Here is a 17,528-nt window from a genome sequence, read left to right on the forward strand (position 1 = left end):
GATGCTTTGGCAGTCCCACAGCAGTGCCTGTTAGAAAGGAACTGCAAAGGGAGAGCCAAAGCACGTCATGCACGGCATGGACTGTGAAATCCATGCCGTGCAGGAACCGGGGGTGCATGAAGACAGGGGGCACACCATGTGCCCCCTGCATGCATTTCCTGGCCCCAAGTGCCCTGTAGGGACCCCTTAGTTTCCTCACCGCCACAGTTTTCATGCCGGAACACTGCCATGAATACTGTGGCTGTGAGGAAACTCATAATATGCTGGCGGTCCCGCTGGGGCACCGCCACTATATTGCTGGCCCAGACTGCCGAACCACAGCCAAGGGATTACGAATCCCCGGCGGTTGCGGTGGTCCTGTGGTGGTGGGACCGCCGCATTCATAATGCAGCGGTTGGACCGCCAATGCATCTGTTCCCACTATGCCACCACAAGTTTGATCAGGCCCTACGTTTTTAAGAATAAGGTTTTGCTAAAAGAATTGTTTGTCAAAAACATCTTTTTAAGCAAAATCTTCCGCTGAAAATAGAGATTTTGCAGACATTTTTGACTGAAAACGCTATTTGTGTTAATTTTTATTGAAGTAGTTTCAAAATGGCGCAAATTTCACAACGTTTAAGAAACTTGAGAATTTTTTCGTAAAACTTCAGAAAACTTTAACAGGAAACCTAAATTTGTATCTTTGCACATCCAAGAACACAGACACAGGAATGTGTAAATGCAAACACGTGCACACGTAGTCAAACTGATGCGCATCCATATATTGCAGTATTATACCTTTATGTTTACCTTGTATGCTTTTGTAACTTGCACACGTCACTTTTTCCTCCTGTAATGCACCGTTTGCTACCTCTTGTATTTTGTTGGTTCACGATTGTCATTTTTGCTTCATTTAATGTAACGTTTGCCTTTTTATTTGGTTCACTTGTAATGTTCTCATGTATCAGTTCTGTTCCTATTGTGAAGCGCTCTGACACCTTCGGGTAAAGTCCGCGCTATATAAAAATGCACAAATAAATAAATAAATAAATACATACAACACTTCTCACACATACACAAAGTCTGTACTAACGTGATGTCTGACGTCTTCATGAGTTAGGATTTTTTCCCCCTCAACAGACGTCGTCATAGTTACAATATTTTGGAAAGAAAGCAAGACCCCGGTTCGAACGTGCTCTTGATTATTGGCGAAAAAGGAGAGGAGGGGTCGTGCGGGGGACGTGTAACAAGGTCTGTTTCCTGCAGCAGAAGACGCTGATGTCAGCTGACTAGTCTTTTTTTATGTTTAGAGTATCCCTGAGGGACCTGGGGGGGCCACTGAGATACTTTCAACACTCTTTGCATGAGATTGTTTGTTTTCAAGTAAATCTCCACTTGTAAAATGTTCTGGGATGGAGGCAGACTGGCCACAACACAGCTAAGCTTGTGGCCACGACCTCTTTTGCCCAATAGATAATATTCTCAGCCCACCCCTGAACCCTCACTCTTTCTCCTTGACCCCATCAACATGCAGCGAGTATTCTCCCTCTACCCTGTGAGTACATCACTCGCCGCTGACCTCGATGCTACGTGCCTGCTTTCTAATTACCCTCTGTTGAGCATTGCACTGAAGAAGATTGCGAATTACTGTGGCTACCACTGGATTTACATCAGGTGAACATATCCATGTGTTTGTATTTCACCTGCCGCTCTACAACTTTCTGGAGCTAAAAAGTCAACATTTTATTTGTGTTTTGAATGTATTGTTTCTGTCTTTTTACTTTCTCTCCTTTTATTTCATTTTTTTTACAGTAGAACTTTAGTATGTGCTTAATGTTATTTCTCAAAGAAATATTTGCTCCACTGCAAGCAGTAAACCTTTTAGTGGAAATGATTAACCTAGATATAGCGTGTGCCGTGGGGAAATATATAAAAAAAAGTTAGAGTCCTTTAAATGCATAGAGATTTGAGATGATATGGGGTTATATGTATGAGGAGAATGAGCCACGAAAGAGTAGAAGCTATATGGATAGAAACACACTACCTTGAGGAGATTAAAATAAATTTGTGAGTTTTGGAAATTGACTTTAAAAATTGTATATATCTATTTTAGGGAACGTATTGTTAATAATGTGTATACTTTTATATTTGTAAAAGACCAAATAAAGTTTCTACTGAACTGAACTACAGACACCTCAATGCCTGGCCATCGGCAGGAATCGCTCTACATTCATGGAAATGCAATAGAATATAAGACATGGGCACGAGTTTTTTGTGTCATAAGGCAGTCGCCAACATCTATCTATCTGTGCATTGGGTGATGCCACTGGGCGATTCTGTTGAGTGATGGCACTGTGTAATGATATGTGATGTTATTACGTAAGGCTGCTCTGTGATGTTGACACCATTGAGTGATGCTTATTACTAGGCATGGGCGCTAAATTCCGTTCCGCTCACGGAATTTGGATAATTTGGGTAATTTCACGTTCTGCAGAGAACGTGAAATTGCCCAAAATTCAGCATTCCGCGACTTAGCAACATTTTTTGCTTGTTTGCGTTCTCAAATGCGTGTTTGTGAGATATTTCCCCTCGAGCACGCAAACAGCGATTGCGAACAGTAAAAAAGCATTGTGAACAAGCAATTCCGCGTGCTCACGGAATTTCTGAGTGTTCGCGGATATTTTGTACTGTTTCACAGAGATTTGCGTAACGCAATTACGCAAATTACGCCCACCCCTACTTATTACATGAGGTAAGAAAAAAGCCTCCTACCATGTTTGTGGTTCCATATAAATCACCACGGGCTGATTCACACAGCAATTTACATGTCTAAATGACACTTAAGTTCATAAATGGCAGAATTTACAAGTTCAAATTCAAGTTTGCGAGCACCAAAACAGGAATCTGCATTTATAAATGGATTTACTCAGATGTCAAATTATACAGCTGTGACATAATATTACTTGAGAGGAAACGTCTTTGTGCTGGCAATCTATGAGAATTTTAGGACAGGGACACCTGTGAAAGTTGCTGAGTACCAACTAACATGAAGTTTTTGGGTCTTCACAAATCTTTTGCAGTTTGTTTCCGGAAATGAAGATAGATCAGAGAGTTAACCCTTTCAGTATAAGGGTAAATCATTTTTGTGGCTAGAAAGGGGAGAAAACACCCCAGTGCTTAATATGTTAAAAAGTAAGTGCGAGGTCTGTATGTTCAGGAGGCCACTGCAGCTTGCACCACCCATTGCCCCTACTAGCGCTTCAAGTAACAGTATCAACATCACTACTAATCGGCACACCTACAAATGTGACAATTCAGACTATTCCAGACCCCAAAACTATAAGAATGATGTGCCAGGTATTAGACATTTTTAACTATAATATTGAAATAATGAACCACTGTTGTTAAACTAATTCCTACATTTGATAAAGAGCGTCACCATTTGGCAGAATGTCATAAGTGCTGGTGTTGACACTTAGGTGGAGGGGCAGAGAGAGCACAGGAAACCACAGGCTCAAAATAAGCCCTGCAGCAGCCCTAGATTTGTTGGAGGTAAAATGGAAGTTGTTTCTCCACAGAGGAAACAGTTCCCCAGTACATTCACAAAGATAGCTATCGCCATCGTCAGTCATCGCAAGGAAAGTTAACGCTGCATAACCCTATCTAATATCGCCATGTTAGCGGGTTATTTTCAAGCCCGCGGTACATGGCGAGAGTAACAGGGAAGGGGTGTCAAACCCGCGTACTGATCATCGTGATGGCGATTTAATCAATCAATCAATCAGGTCATTTGTAGAGCGCACTACTCACCCGTAGGGTCTCAAGGCGCTGGGGGGGGGGGGTGCCGCTACTGCTCGAACAGCCAGGTCTTGAGCTTCTTCCTGAAGGAGAGGTGGTCTTGGGTCAGGCGCAGGTTGGTCGGAAGTGAGTTCCAGGTCTTGGCGGCCAGGTAGGAGAAGGATCTTCCTCCTGTTGTCGCTCTTCGGATGCGGGGGACGGCGGCGAGGGCGTGGTTGGTTGATCTGAGGAGGCGCTTGGGAGTGTAGAAGTTGATCCGGTTGTTGAGGTAGCTCGGGCCTTGGTCGTGTAGGGCTTTGTGTGCGTGGGTGAGGAGTCGGAAGGTGATTCTCTTGTTGACCGGGAGCCAGTGCAGGTCTCTCAGGTGTCCGGAGATGTGGCTGCGTCGGGGGATGTCGAGGATGAGTCTCGCCGAGGCGTTCTGGATCCGCTGGAGTCTCTTCTGGAGTTTTGCAGTGGTTCCGGCGTAGAGGGCGTTGCCGTAGTCCAGACGGCTGGTGACGAGGGCTTGGGTGACCGTCTTCCTCGTCTCGGTGGGGATCCACTGGAAGATCTTACGTAGCATGCGCAGGATGTTGAAGCATGACGAGGAGACGGCGTTGACTTGTCTGGTCATGGAGAGGGAGGAGTCCAGGATGAAGCCCAGGTTGCGTGCGTGGTCTGTCGGTTTGGGTGCGGTGCCCAGGGCGGGGGGCCACCAGGAGTCGTCCCAGGCGGAGGGCGTGGAGCCCAGGATGAGGACCTCCGTCTTGTCTGAATTCAGTTTCAGGCGGCTGGTCGTCATCCATTCGGCCACGTCTCTCATCCCTTCGTGCAGGTTGGCTCTGGCGGTGGCGGGGTCGTTGGTCAGGGAGAGGATAAGCTGGGTGTCGTCGGCGTAGGAGATTATGTTGAGGTTGTGTTGGCGTGCGATGGCCGCGAGGGGGCTCATGTAGACGTTGAAGAGGGTGGGGCTCAGTGAGGATCCTTGAGGGACGCCGCAGATGACTTCGGTGGCCTCTGACTTGTACGGTGGTAGGCGGACTCTTTGTGTTCTTCCGTCGAGGAAGGAGGTGATCCATTCCAGTGCCTTCTCCTGGATTCCGATGTTGCTGAGGCGCTGTATTAGGGTGCGGTGGCAGACGGTGTCGAAAGCCGCGGAGAGGTCCAGGAGGATGAGGGCCGCTGTTTCTCCGTTGTCCATCAGAGTTCGAAGGTCGTCGGTGGCGGCGATGAGGGCGGTCTCGGTGCTGTGGTTTGCTCGGAAGCCGGACTGTGAGGGGTCGAGGGATCCATTCGTCTCGAGGAAGGCGGCCAGCTGTTTGTTGACGGTCTTCTCGATGACTTTGGCCGGGAACGGGAGGAGCGAGATGGGACGGTAGTTCTTGAGGTCGGTGGGGTCTGCTGTGGGTTTCTTGAGGAGAGCGCTGAGTTCGGCGTGCTTCCAGCTCTCAGGGAAGGTGGCGGAGTCGAAGGAGGTGTTGATGATGTCCCGCAGGTGGGGTGCGAGGACAGCGTCGGCTTTGTTGAAGACGTGGTGAGGGCAGGGGTCAGTCGGAGATCCGGAATGGATGGAGTTCATGGTGCGGATGGTGTCTTCGGTGTTGATCGGGGTCCAGGTGCGGAGGGTTGCGGTGGGTGGCGTCGTTGCGGTTGTGGCTTGCGTTGGTTGGTTGTTGAAGCTGTTGTGTATGTCCGTGATCTTGTTGTGGAAGTAGGACGCGAGGGAGTTGCAGAGTTCTTGCGACGGGGTGATGTCGTTGTTTCCGGCGTTGGGGTTGGATAGCTCTTTCACGATGTTGAAGAGTTCCTTGCAGTTGTGTGCGTTGTTGTCCAGCCGGTCCTTGTATGCATTTTTCTTGGTGGCGCGGATCAGTTGGTGGTGTTTCCGGGTGGCGAGCTTGAGGGTGTTCATGTTGTCCGTCGTTGGTTCCCTTCTCCAGGCTTTCTCGAGGGCTCGACAGTTCTTCTTGGAGCTCTTGAGTTCGTCGGTGAACCATGGTGTTTTTCTGCTGCAGGATCTGCTGGGTGGGGTTCTCAGGGGGGCGAGTTCGTCCGCGCAGTCGTTGATCCATTTCGTGAGGTTGTCGGCGGCCTGGCTGGGGTTCGCTGAGTTGGCGGGAGGGTGCTGGCTCAGGGAAGCGGTGAGCTGGTCGGCTGTGATCTTGTTCCAGCTTCTTCGAGCAACCTGTTGCTGGTGGTGGTGGATCGTCGTTCTTCTGAAGGTGAAGTGGACGCAGCTGTGGTCCGTCCAGTGGAGTCCTGTTGCGTGGCTGAAGGTGACGTCTTTGCTGGATGAGAAGACGGCGTCGAGTGTGTGTCCGGCGAGGTGGGTGGGGGTGGTCACCAGTTGCTTGAGTCCGAGGTTGTCGAGGTTGTCGAGCAGGCTGATGGTGTTGCGGTCGTTGTTGTTCTCCAGGTGGAAGTTTAAAATCCTGCTTTAGCAGGCAATACGTTGCGAATGGCCGATAATCGGCTGAAAAATCCCATCATCGTTACTTTTAGCTCCCGGCCCAACACTGCCCCAGCTGGAAGCCAGGTGTCACTGTGACTGGCAGCATGGTGACCATACTGTCATTTTAGTGGTGTTAACTTAGGCAGACACCTTCCATCTCGAATACCAGCATCTTAAAGGTAGTCGTCCTGCTTAACACCAGTAAAAGGTAGGTGTAAAATCTGTGGTGATAACGTGGGTTATCCCTTGTTTTTGCATCGCTTCGCAGATCTGGCAGTTCGTTGTGAATGTGGTGTTGTGGTTTTCGCATGTGTTTTTGCACGGGAACGCCTACTCTGCATCTCATTAGTGTTAGTTGGTGGTGTCCACCATGGAGATAAATTTGGGGTCAGTTATCGCGGGAATGCTGGTGTTGTCTGCAGTTTGCACCAGCTTGTGAATGTGGTGTTAATTCTATCACCACTTTGGATGCGTTAAAGTGGAGTTAATTCAGAGATAAATCCTTGTGAAAATGCCCCTAAAGCTTTACATTATCACATTTGAAAAATTCACTTGACATGTTTCCGAATGAGAAAGTGTTATTGCATCTTCTGAAATCCAGCTTCCTCTCCTATCACTCGTTGACTTTATGCGTGGCTTTGACCATGCATAGCATTTCTCTGACTTTTGGCTAGGTTTGCATTATATAAATACTATATACATACATACATACATATAGAAATGCTATACCAATGCCTGCTGGGATAGCCCCAGCGTTATATAACCTCTCCTGTAATTCCTTACAAAGTTCAGGAAAACAGTCTTTGAATTGGGCCAAGGCAGAATATCATCTCTCGCAGTAAATCTTTGTAATTTCCTGACATCATATATTGATATTTTAAATTTGGCTTTAGTTAACTGTGTTAAAAGTCCTGAGCCCATCTAGATTGTTACTGCAGCTTCACTGGAAGGCATCAGTGGGATAGATATGTATTTCACCAGGGATATCATGGAAAATATTGTGTTCTTCTGCTCCTCATGCAGGACATCCGGTATGCATAAACACTGTGATTCTAGAAACACACATATGGGTGGGTTCTAAACGTCTCGCCCTTCCTGCCACTTTCTATTTGTTTGGCCAGAAAGTTCCCAAATTCAGGAGAATATATGTTAATTCCACCTGTCAAATTGAGTGACATAACAATTTTGCACTATATGACATTATAAAATGTACTAAATAGTGAACGTATTGCTTTTGTTTTAAAATAAAACCATCTTGAGTTTCATCATGTTATATATTTTTTTTAATTGCATGACTCAAACTCGTTACGTATTGGAAAACAAATTCTTGTAAGCTCTATTTCTTTAAGCTGGCAGTGCTTTTTATTGGTTTTTTTTTTACAATATCATTGAACACTGGCTTACCCTGAAAAACAATTTGTGACTATACACATCTGTTTTTGAAACGTTATTGCTGTAGCAATTAAAAAGCATATTTCATTTACACAGGTATAGAAAGAATTGCTGCGTTATCATATCTATATGAACAAAGCCACCCAATTGTTTAAATGCATTAGCCAATGATAGATACGAGTATGGTACTGAATTCCAGCGGAAGTGTTCAGAATTCTAACCTGCCATTCAATGTTATTTGGACTGATAGATACCTTTCAATAGTAACTAAAGTACAGGCAGCCAACATAGTTGCGAAAATACGTTTTTGCGATTCGTATCAACTGGAGTAGAGGGATGTATTAGGCTGATGAGGTCCATCCAGACACTTTAACTAACTTCTATTGTTTTGCCAAAACACAGTTAGTTCCCCACATAAGAAAACATTTGTATTCAATCACCCTTGTTATTGCCCTTGAGGCACTTATCTGTAGCAGTTGGAAACATTTTACTTAGAACAGTAGACTGGTGAGAGCTCCATTGAAGGCAATGCAGTAGCACCGGGCTTATAATGGCTGGTATAAGCCTTCTGCTCCAACATTCCAATATTCGTATTTGTTTCTCCCGTTTTAATTTAGAATGTTCTACCCTTAGTGAGTGGAATGTTCTAATAACCTCGTAGTCTTTCTGACTCTGACTATACCGGTTCTTAAAGGCGAGCTATATCTCACATTTTTCCCATCTTTGGATCTTTCATACATCAAGGTAAGCTAGATATAGCTATGTTCCTTGGTGACCATCAAATTAACGAAGTAAAATATTATAGGGAAAAGCCACAATTGTAAAACTAAAGCAGCTGTGTATTAGAAGTGCAGCTGGATCATGTACGTTTAAATCTGTCAATCCAAGCCCCCATCTTCCATAGGTAGTTGCTCTTTTTGGCTCAAAGGCATTTTTCCATATTAAACTAGAAAGTATGTTTTATAATTTAACAAAGAAACCAGTGTCTACATTGCCTTCCCAACTACTGACAGAGGAAGAGACTTACAAACTGAATAAGGTATTTTAACTTAACTAAGTGATGGGTCATGATTGTTAAAAAAAAAAACTGTTAGGTTGTTCTGAAACACAAACCTAAATAATATCCCTTAAATTGGTGGTGTGATTAGATCTTACATTCTGCTGAAGGATTTCAGATGTGAGATTAAATATTAGGGCTTCTGTTTTGGATTTGTTAATTGTATAATCACCTAGAGCATTGTATTTACTGATTGTCTCCAAAGCAGATTGTATGTTGTTAGAGTTAGGTGCCAGAAATAAAGCAATATCATCTGCATATAATTTAAGTTTGGAAACTTTGAGAAATGGCATGGAGATTACATAATTAGAGCGAATGAGTTGTGCCAATGGTTCATTAAAAAGTGCATATATCGTTAGGGAAAGAGGACAAAATCTGGTACATGCCGCTATTGGGAAATAAATTGACCTGTATTTTGGTTGTTTAGTATTATGCAAACTGACATGTCGTGATGAAATGCAAAGATTGGTCTCATGTCCTAGGTGGAAAATTATTGTTTTCCAGAATTCTGAATAATCACAAGATCAAATGTTTATTCCGCATCCAATAAAATGAAAGCTGCTGGTATTTTATCGAGGATATAAAATTGATAAATTCTGACTGATAATATGCACTAGCTAAAAGGTTCCAGATGGGTATACATCTGTTTTGATCTGAATGTATATGGGGGGAGCAAAAGTATTAAGTCAATTGACTACAATATTAGTTTGAATTTTATAATCAGTTTTAAGTAATCTTAGAGGCCTGTAGGAAGATGGAACAGTTGTTGTTTCCCTGCCTTTAAAAAGATTATCAGCACACCTCTCCTGAAAGAAGAAGGAATAGAAACACCTTATTATATTGAATTAAATAAAACTGCTAAAGGTTAAGCCAAATTACTTACACAAACCTTATAAAACTTTGCACCGAAGGCGTTCTTGCAGGGCGCCTTCGAATTTGGTAATTTATTTCTCATTCCTCCGATTTTGGTTTCCTATAAAGGATCTGATCACAAATGAGCAGCTTTTGGAGTGAGTGTCAGTAAATCGATCTCTTGATTCCAGAAGCTGTGAATATAACTGTAGTTCATAGTAGAAACTGGTTTCACATTTGATAAAGTCTTTCATAATTAAACAAACACATATGTGCACAGGTATTAGAATTTACCCCTTAACTAGTCTTGAGCCAAACGCCACCAAACTCTTCATAGGGCCCCACGTGCCTATAAGTGGTTTGTTCTGTTATGGTATGCTATGCTATATTATGCTATGAAGCTATTTAATGCACAACTGCCTGGTGCTAGATAGAAGGGGAGCAGCAAGCAAACGAACAGCTAAAGCCTTACATAAATTCCAATACAAATAGCAAGGACGAATTTACTAAATGTACCAGATCAGACGTTTGGCTAACTATGGCTGGCAAGCAGGCCCAAAAGAGAGGTGTAAGAATAAAGAAAGAGCAAGGAAGAACTAAGAGACTCCTGCTGCCTACCTTAAATCTTTGAAAGCAGGGAATTTTAAATAAGATTACCAAATGATTTAAGAAATGCCATGGGAGAGTACCACTACAGTACCACTGCAGTGGCAAAGTAAACAAGCATTAGAAATGCAATCGGGCTCGGATTTATTTGAGTTTGAGCTAATGGCATTGTAAATGCCAATGTATTGTTGCTATGTGTTATGGAGTGTGTTCATGTGGTGTGTACTGCCAGTGATCTCCTTGTAAGTGTGAGAATATTGCACCGTTACTGCCTGTGATGTCCTTCTTGTGAGTGGGAGAAGATTGCACCTCAGCTGCCTGTGGTCTCCTTGTGAGTGTAAGAAGCTTGCACTGCTGCTGCCTGTGATGTCGTTCTTGTGAGTGGGAGAAGATTGCACCTCAGCTGCCTGTGGTCTCCTTGTGAGTGTAAGAAGCTTGCACAGCTGCTGCCTGTGATGTCCTACTCACTACTCTACTCTACTCACTACTCTACTCACTACTCTGCACTCACTACTCACTACTCTACTCACTACTCTACTCACTACTCTACTCACTACTCTACTCACTACTCTGCACTCACTACTCACTACTCTACTCACTACTCTACTCACTACTCTACTCACTACTCTACTCACTACTCACTACTCTGCACTCACTACTCACTACTCTACTCACTACTCACTACTCACTACTCTACTCACTACTCACTACTCTACTCACTACTCTACTCACTACTCACTACTCTACTCACTACTCACTACTCTACTCACTACTCTACTCACTACTCTACTCACTACTCTACTCACTACTCACTACTCTGCACTCACTACTCACTACTCTGCTCACTACTCACTACTCTACTCACTACTCACTACTCTCCACTCACTACTCTACTCACTACTTTCTACTCACTACTCTACTCACTACTCACTACTCTACTCACTACTCTACTCACTACTCACTACTCTACTCACTACTCTGCACTCACTACTTTACTCACTACTCTACTCACCTCACTACTCTACTCACTACTCTACTCACTACTCACTACTCTACTCACTACTCTGCACTTACTACTCACTACTCTATTCACTACTCACTACTCTACTTACTACTCTACTCACTACTCACTACTCTACTCACTACTCTACTCACTACTCACTACTCTGCACTCACTACTCACTACTCTGCTCACTACTCACTACTCTACTCACTACTCACTACTCTCCACTCACTACTCTACTCACTACTCACTACTCTACTCACTACTTTCTACTCACTACTCTACTCACTACTCACTACTCTACTCACTACTCTCTACTCACCTCACTACTCTACTCACTACTCTACTCACTACTCTGCACTCACTACTCACTACTCTACTCACTACTCTACTCACTACTCACTACTCTGCACTCACTACTCACTACTCTACTCACTACTCTACTCACTACTCACTACTCTACTCACTATTGTTATTGTTAATATGTGCTTATATAGCGCCAACTCACCGACAGGTCTCAAGGCGCTTTGACCATAAAAACATAACAGCCTGATCAACATCCTGGAGGGAGGAGCAAACTAAACTGAATTCAACGCTGCCTTAAACAGAGTGGTTTTTAGGGTTTTCCTGAAGTGGAGCCTATTACCATCCCTACGCAGGGCTTCAGGTAATTCGTTCCAGATTCTTGGCAGCAAAACTGAAAATGCTCTGCCTCCTTTTGTGACTAATTTGAACCGAGGACACACCAGCAGTTGTGCTTCCGACGATCTCAGTCTTCTTTCAGGTCGATAGATCTCCAACCTTTCCTTAACATATGCAGGGGCTTGACCATAGATGGATTTATGGGCTATGCAGAGACTTTTAAAAATGGACCTTTGTATCACTGGCAACCAGTGCAGGTTCTGTAGCAACGGAGAGGCATGAGAATTCCGTGGCAATTTAAAGATAAGTCGTGCTGCATCATTTTGAACCACCTGCAGTCTGTTAGTTAGTGTCTTTGGTAGGCCCAGGTAAAGGACGTTCCCGTAGTCGAGTCTCGAAAGTATGGTAGCCGAGACTACGGTACGGAGCATAGAATGGGACAGAAGTGGGACTAATTTACGCAGTTGTCTCAAAAGACCATTGCAGACACCTACAACGGTGGAGACTTGGCTCTTCATTGATAGGGCACTGTCTATCTTGATGCCAAGGCTTTTTACCGAGTCGGCCGGTTTGGGGATGGAGCCCAGTTCCTGAGGCCAATACAGGTCGCTCCAAGGGGAACACTACTCACTACTCTACTCACTACTCTACTCACTACTCTACTCACTACTCACTACTCTACTCACTACTCACTCACTACTCACTACTCTGCACTCACTACTCACTACTCTACTCACTATTCACTACTCTGCACTCACTACTCACTACTCTACTCACTACTTTCTACTCACTACTCTACTCACTACTCACTACTCTACTCACTACTCACTACTCTACTCACTACTCACTTCTCTACTCACTACTCTGCACTCACTACTTTACTCACTACTCTACTCACCTCACTACTCTACTCACTACTCTACTCACTACTCACCTCACTACTCACTACTCTGCACTCACTACTCACTACTCTACTCACTACTCACTACTCTACTCACTACTCACTACTCACTACTCTACTCACTACTCTACTCACTACTCTACTCTCTACTCACTACTCTACTCACTACTCTACTCACTACTCACTACTCTGCACTCACTACTCACTACTTTACTCACTACTCTACTCACTACTTTACTCACTACTCTACTCACTACTCTGCACTCACTACTCACTACTCACTACTCTACTCACTACTCTACTCACTACTCTACTCACTACTCTACTCACTACTCTATTCACTACTCACTACTCTACTCAATACTCACTACTCTACTCACTACTCTACTCACTACTCACTACTCTACTCACTACTCACTACTCTGCTCACTACTCACTACTCTACTCACTACTCACTACTCTCCACTCACTACTCTACTCACTACTCACTACTTTCTACTCACTACTCTACTCACTACTCACTACTCTACTCACTACTCACTACTCAGTACTCTGCACTCACTACTTTACTCACTACTCTACTCACCTCACTACTCTACTCACTACTCTACTCACTACTCTACTCACTACTCACTACTCTGCACTCACTACTCACTACTCACCTCACTACTCTACTCACTACTCTACTCACTACTCACTACTCTACTCACTACTCACTACTCTACTCTCTACTCACTACTCTGCACTCACTACTCACTACTCTGCTCACTACTCACTACTCTACTCACTACTCACTACTCTCCACTCACTACTCTACTCACTACTCCACTCACTACTTTCTACTCACTACTCTACTCACTACTCACTTCTCTACTCACTACTCACTACTCACTACTCTACTCACTACTCTACTCACTACTCACTACTCTACTCACAGCTCTACTCACTACTCTGCACTCACTACTCACTACTCTGCACTCACTACTCACTACTCTACTCATTACTCACTACTCTGCACTCACTACTCACTAATCTGCACTCACTACTCTACTCACTACTCTACTCACTACTCACTACTCTGCACTCACTACTCACTACTCTACTCACTATTCACTACTCTGCACTCACTACTCACTACTCTACTCACTACTTTCTACTCACTACTCTACTCACTACTCACTACTCTACTCACTACTCACTACTCTACTCACTACTCACTTCTCTACTCACTACTCTGCACTCACTACTTTACTCACTACTCTACTCACCTCACTACTCTACTCACTACTCTACTCACTACTCACCTCACTACTCACTACTCTGCACTCACTACTCACTACTCTACTCACTACTCACTACTCTACTCACTACTCACTACTCTACTCACTACTCTACTCACTACTCTACTCACTACTCACTACTCTACTCACTACTCACTACTCTGCACTCACTACTCACTACTTTACTCACTACTCTACTCACTACTTTACTCACTACTCTACTCACTACTCTGCACTCACTACTCACTACTCTACTCACTACTCTACTCACTACTCTACTCACTACTCACTACTCTACTCACTACTCTACTCACTACTCACTACTCACTACTCTACTCACTACTCACTACTCTACTCACTACTCTACTCACTACTCACTACTCTACTCACTACTCACTACTCTGCTCACTACTCACTACTCTACTCACTACTCACTACTCTCCGCTCACTACTCTACTCACTACTCACTACTTTCTACTCACTACTCTACTCACTACTCTACTCACTACTCACTACTCTGCACTCACTACTTTACTCACTACTCTACTCACCTCACTACTCTACTCACTACCTTACTCACTACTCACTACTCTACTCACTACTCACTACTCTGCACTCACTACTCACTACTCACCTCACTACTCTACTCACTACTCTACTCACTACTCACTACTCACTACTCTACTCACTACTCACTACTCTACTCTCTACTCACTACTCACTACTCTGCACTCACTACTCACTACTCTGCTCACTACTCACTACTCTACTCACTACTCACTACTCTCCACTCACTACTCTACTCACTACTCCACTCACTACTTTCTACTCACTACTCTACTCACTACTCACTTCTCTACTCACTACTCACTACTCTACTCACTACTCACTCCTCTACTCACTGCTCTACTCACTACTCTGCACTCACTACTCACTACTCTGCACTCACTACTCACTACTCTACTCATTACTCACTACTCTGCACTCACTACTCACTAATCTGCACTCACTACTTTACTCACTACTCTACTCACTACTCACTACTCTGCACTCACTACTCACTACTCTGCCACTACTCTGCACTCACTACTCACTACTCTGCACTCACTACTCTGCACTCACTACTCACTACTCTGCACACTCACTCTGCACTCACTACTCACTACTCTGCACACTCACTCTGCACTCACATTGTTGTGTGGTACCGAGTAACAGCGCTTTCCAACACAATGTCTTGACTTGACCACGCGAGGCAAAATCCCAGGGACCTCTTTGTTCCCTGTCAATCTGAGAAAATCTATTTTTAAAATGGGATGTTTTGAGGGACCCACTGTGTTGGGGTGAAAACGGTGAGCTACATTTATTTGGGATATGAAACGAAAAAATATGTGTGCATGTACCTGTGTGCCTATATTTCATGTGTGTGCGTGCCCCAATGTCATTGTGTTTGTGCGGGCATTGCCGCGGGCCGGGGTCAGTGGGGTGGGAAGGTTTGCGATTAATGTTAAACCGGTTCTTGCTTTCCTTCCCGAAACCTTAATATAAAGGTGTTCCCAATAATTTTCATTTGGAAATACAAGCTGAGCCGCAATTTTGTCTGACAGGTGACTCTCGCGCAGGAGCGCCTCGGGCTAGCAGCCGGATGTATTGGAAAGCGAGTTCATAACAAAAGGAAGTCCCAGCGCCTGCGGAGACTGGGAGACGTGTGCCACACAGAGCTGGGGCTGTGCACAATATACTGAATAAATATTGGGTGTTTGAGAACAAGCTGGGGTCTCCAGAGGTGCACATTTTGCGCGCCTTGATATATTGTTTTTCTGTATTTAATGATACCTTTTTTGGCTCCCGCCATAAAAAGTAAATAAGAAAAGGAAACCATCACACTCAGATTACAACTCTTTCAGCAAGCAATCCCAAAATGTCTATATTTCGCTATTTCCCTTTCCAAAAAACACCATCAGCAGCAGAAATGCAGACATCGCCTGAGGACACTGTTGGGAGGTATGTGTAGTGCTTTACGAAAACACCAGATGAAAAGAAATTCATAAATGATAACCTTTGAAATGTGGTAAATACCATCGAGGCAATTTAATTTCTCCCTTAACATGTATTGAGTGGAGAGATTTAACAAGGAGAAAGACAAAATAAAATAATTTTGACTATAAAGAGATCATGAGTCCCCTGGTTAAATCAAGAGTGTTTGAGACACTGATTCGCTATGCCTGTGTGCACGTGAGGAGGACACGCGCCCGACAAACGCACTGCTCTATGGTGAACGCGCGCACACCATCTGGAATGCATTACACGGCCACCCTGACAGCTCCTAATTAAAATTAATGCACTGCCGAGCACGTAACCGCACAGAAAATGCCCAAAATGGCGCCCGACAATTACATCTGCCCAATCGCATCAAGACTACTAAAAATACATCACCGCGAGGACCAATCACCATTCAGATAATACAAAAAAACTCGCGCACTAAGGAATGTGTCTTTCCCGAGCCCTAAAGAAACTTTTTTTTTTTTTCTTTAACAATAGGATCTCGGAGCTCCGCCCCGAGCCCTAAAAACTATGGAAACTGTCTTAAAGATAATTATAGATGATACAGAGTGCCTTCAAAGTAATTCTGCGTGGTCTGGGAGCCAGTGGAGTATCTGCACCAGCAGCTGGCATGACTACATTCTGGTACACCAGACATAATTCTAGAAATGTTGTTTTAGATGATCTGTAAGTGGGATAATAACAAATTAGTAAATCTTAAATAATGCTTATTTCCATACAGTAGAAGGGACCTAATCATAACAGAGATCAATAGGTATTTACCGGGTTGAATAATGATTTGGAAGAAGATAGATGGAATGGACCTGCAGATACGTTACATGACACCTGTATGGTCAGTGTAAATGTACAGCTGAACTTAAAACCACCATTCCTTATACCACCCATAGAGTTAGGACAGATCCTCATAGTATTAGGCCATTAGGCTGTCAACCACATGTCGCTGCTACCTCTCACCATCTAACTATGGGGTTAATTAGGATGGCGGACGGATCACCACCGCCATGCAGGCGGTGGCGATCCATCCGCCATCCCTGCACGTCTGCCACCTTTCTTCCCCCCGCCATATTACGATGGCGGGGGGGACCGTGGCGGAGGGGAAGGCCGTTCACCGCTTTTCTGCCGCGGTCGCAATGGCGGTGTCTATCAGACCGCCAGCCATATTAGGATGTGCTGGGGGATATGCCTTTCCGTGGCGGTGCCTGCCGCTTTGTGCGTGCAAATGCATAGCATGCATTTTTAACTTTGCTGCTGGTGCTGCTTAAAGCAGCACTCGCCGCAATGTTAAATATACGGGATGTGACCTCCAGGGTGGCGCTCACATCCTAATTCCAACGGAGGGACCGCCTCTGCCCCTGTGGACGGTCCCTCCACCTCGGGGGTGGCGGACGGACGCAGGTCCGTCCGCCATCGTAATCGACCCCTAAATATATTTTGTACCAGAGTTCAGTTTGAGCTACTGCCTAGTGCCGCCCATCCACTATTTCAACTGTCCCTCATATTATTGGGAAACTGTCGCTGACAGC

The sequence above is a fragment of the Lissotriton helveticus genome, chromosome 5_1, assembly GCF_964261635.1.
Source record: "Lissotriton helveticus chromosome 5_1, aLisHel1.1, whole genome shotgun sequence".
NCBI lineage: Eukaryota > Metazoa > Chordata > Amphibia > Caudata > Salamandridae > Lissotriton > Lissotriton helveticus.